The sequence below is a fragment of the Gadus chalcogrammus genome, chromosome 23 (assembly GCF_026213295.1).
Source record: "Gadus chalcogrammus isolate NIFS_2021 chromosome 23, NIFS_Gcha_1.0, whole genome shotgun sequence".
In the NCBI taxonomy this organism is placed as follows: Eukaryota; Metazoa; Chordata; class Actinopteri; order Gadiformes; family Gadidae; genus Gadus; species Gadus chalcogrammus.
Genome location: NC_079434.1, coordinates 12,243,454 through 12,247,288, shown reverse-complemented (window position 1 = coordinate 12,247,288; position 3,835 = coordinate 12,243,454).

The following is a 3,835-nucleotide window of genomic DNA, read 5'->3' as shown; positions in this document are numbered from 1 at the left end:
TGTTGTGGTGTTTGCAGTTGTGTTATTGATTTTGCGCTCGTTTTCTTTGAATTAGAAAAACAGTTTGGATATGGAGTTCGCTCGCCACATCACGCAACTTTCTGGAACCCAACCAACCTACATACACAAGCAAACCCCCCCCCCCCCCCTCGCCTCCCCCCAAAACACACACCTACGTTAAAATCTTCTGGAGACTCAGGCACCCACTTTCCTCCCGCTTCTCAATCACAAGCACTCCTTTTCTTTTTTAATCCGGAGATGGAAATAGACGAGGAGATAAAATATCAAACGACGACGCTGTGCAACAATTTGGGCACAGTTATAATTTAGCCTTCAGAGCAGCCTCAAACGGGGCTCCCCTCTCTTGCCCTCTTTATTTGAGAGAGAGAGAGAGAGAGAGAGAGAGAGAGAGAGAGAGAGAGAGAGAGAGAGAGAGAGAGAGAGAGAGAGAGAGAGAGAGAGAGAGAGAGAGAGAGAGAGAATAGGGTGGTTGGCCAAACCAGAGTGATTTAAAAGTCTCTCTCACAGCTTGGTGTGGCCGTAATTATGGCTGTGCTAGATTGAAGGGTAGGAGGGAATCCTGGGGCGCCGGCCAAGATTAAAGTCTGAGAGAGAGAGAGATGGTTGTAGAGACAATAAGGACGGCTTTTGGATAACCCATTTTCTTCTTGTACTTAAAAATAAATGTTCCTGCTGTTGTATTAATTTATTCTTGAGATATTATTTATTTCTCGTTATAATTCGCCAAACATAAAGCACCTTTCAGCAGCCTGAGAGTGGGAGACAATGGGAAGTTTGCAGATCAAAAATGGACGAGAGAGACCGAGACAAATGGTCCAAAAGTCCTAATGGCCTCTGCAGGGGCGTCTCTCTCTTTCCGTCCTGTCTCCCTCCCTTAACATGGTCAGGCCCCCCCCCCCCCTTCTGAGCACCCCTCTTCCCCTCAGCCACCAACCCGCCCCGTAGACGACCAAGAGCACGGGTCAGTCAGCCAATCACCACGAAGCCCCGCCCCCTCATGTACAGCTGTGTCCCATGTCCAAGCCACCAAGGATAGACGAGGCCAAACGCACTCATAAAAAAATATATCCTATTCAATTTTTGTTTGAAAATAAAAAGTCTGGTCAGAGAATAAAATGAACCCAAAAAAAAGTATAGCGAAGGAAAAACACCCGAGTACAATTCCCTCAAATCTTTTCTCCAGAAAGGATCATAATGAGGCATTACGCGGTGTCCGGTAAGCTATATCACTGTCTGGGAACTGTGAAGGGCATAGTCTCTCTCTCTCTCTCTTTTGGTTTGTTCACTGGTTCTCTCCATACTCTCATCGCGCTCTGCAGTACTGGCAGCATGTGTAGGCTGTGTAGCTAGACGTTTCCTTTTAGCTCTCAGCCACGCAGCCTATATGAACGTGTCGTGCCGGAGAGCCGAAGGGTGAGCTTCCTTTATGGCCATGTAAGCCCGCTTGGCTGGCTGCTCATGGATCGGTAACCAAAAGAAAGGAAAAAAGGGAGGGAGACTGGTGGGAGAAACCGCTTTGCTGTTTGGGGATATTTATGTTGCATCCGAAGGCCCTGACAGGCCCAGGGATGGGAATTGAAGTGAAATGCTCTTAACGTATATATCTCTCTTCCTCTCCCAAACAGAGAGAGAGAGAGAGAGAGGGAGAGAGAGAGAGAGAGAGAGAGAGAGAGAGAGAGAGATGCATGCTGATTAGAAACAGTCACTCGGGGCTCCTGTCGTGATTGGCCGTTTGCGGTGCAAGGTATTTGGTCATGAAACAGAGGCAACAGGAGGGGAAACAGCTCTCAGACGTGGCCTCCTAATGAGGCCACGTACACATGTCTCAGGATGAATACACTGGTAACATGCAGACACGCACACACACACACACACACTCACACACAGCGAGAGCGCCCACTGCACTTACACCCAGGGCTTTAAAGAAAGGTAAACATCATTTATGAAACTCGAGATCCCTTCGCCGTCCCGCTTCCCTAAAAGCGTTTCCTGTGAGTAGAGGAAGAGAGAAACATAACAAAATGGAGGCTCTCCACGACTTTGATAAAAGCCAGGCGAGTCCCTCGACTCCAGAAAGGGTTGCGTTGTTGAGCTGGATCTAGCAGGGCTTGAGGACGGTGACCAATAGGATTTAGCCTGCGCTCTGGTGGGAAACAGATAAGGAGAATTTACCATCGTGCAACCTCCCCTGACGCTGCCACATACACACACAAACACACAGACCCCCCCCCACCCCCTCCTCCTCAATCTGACCCTAAGGACACTGGGATGTAAGAGGCTTTCAGAGAAATTCTAAACATATTGATAAGATGTGCCGCTCTGCTTGGGATTTTCCCACACAGTCTTGTTCTGCCTTTTCATTAATCAATTTTGTTGTTTTGGGGGTGGTTTTGTAGCGTAAAATCAAGTGAAGTAGTGAAGTAAAAGTAAATGATGCACTGACAACTGGATGGTTACACAACTCTCTGACACACACACACACACACACACACACACACACACACACACACACACACACACACACACACACACACACACACACACACACACACACACACACACACACACACACACACACACACACACACACACAGATTTCCACTAATCCTATCGAAACATTCCATACTGTGGATGACTTAAGATTGAAACACATCGTGTTTCTTAAGCAGGAGTTCAACTTATTTGAAGTGCTAAACAAACAAAGGAAAACCAACCATGATTTCTCTCTCCCCCTCATTTCTCACTCTCTGTCTCTTTTTGCTGCCTTCCAATTTTTTCTGCCATTTGACGCCCAGCCGCAATTTCTTTTGAATGGCTGACACGGAAAATAAACTCTTCAAGTTACCAGAGGAGAAAATCTCTTAAGTGTAGTGAATGGAGCCAACAAGGGTAATTGTTGTGAAAAGACCTGTGGCTATCTCCCCTCTGTCTCACCTGCTAGGACTCTGCCGCTCTGGGCTCTATACATCATTCATCCTGTTTGACAGCCAGCCAGGCCTCTCTACAAACACATGCACACATACGCACGCACACACACACGCACGCACGCACGCACGCACGCACGCACGCACGCACGCATGCACGCACGCACACGCACACACACAATGTCAAGAGCAACACAGGTACATGACACTAGTCGTAAGTGTGTGTGCATGCAGGGGTATTTGAAAGGGGCGGGGGTGCTCCTGCTATTGTTGATCCTTTAGAAGACTCGGGTAAATGTGAGGCTTGCAGTGAATGGGTCAGTGCAACTGTGTGTGCGTGCGTGTGTGATGAAGGGATTGGTGGGGCTCGGGGCTGGTGGTGGTGGTGGGGGGTTCGGAGGTCACCAAACAAAGCAGCAGTCAGACACAAATATGCAGCCGGCCGTGGAATCAACTGCTGCTGACAGACCTGCACACCGCCAGCTTAGAGCGGGAGAGAGAGAGAGAGAGAGAGAGAGAGAGAGAGAGAGAGAGAGAGAGAGAGAGAGAGAGAGAGAGAGAGAGAGAGAGAGAGAGAGAGAGAGAGAGAGAGAGAGAGAGAGAGAGAGAGAGAGAGAGAGAGAGAGATGAGGATAATGATGATGATGGGGTGAAGAGAGGAGGGTTGCATGACGCAGAAAGAGGAGAGAGAGAGACAAAGACAGAGAGAGAGAGAGAGAGAGAGAGAGTGCCAAGTCGAGCTTGGAGAAACTGACTAAAAGACACTGCTAGGTGTAAGAGGGGAGGGTCAACGATACACTGGGAAGCAGCAGTAGTTAAGGTGAGTGGACAGCGATGGGGAGAGAGAGGGGGAGGAGGGAGAGGGAGAGCAGGGGATAAAAAGCAGGAAG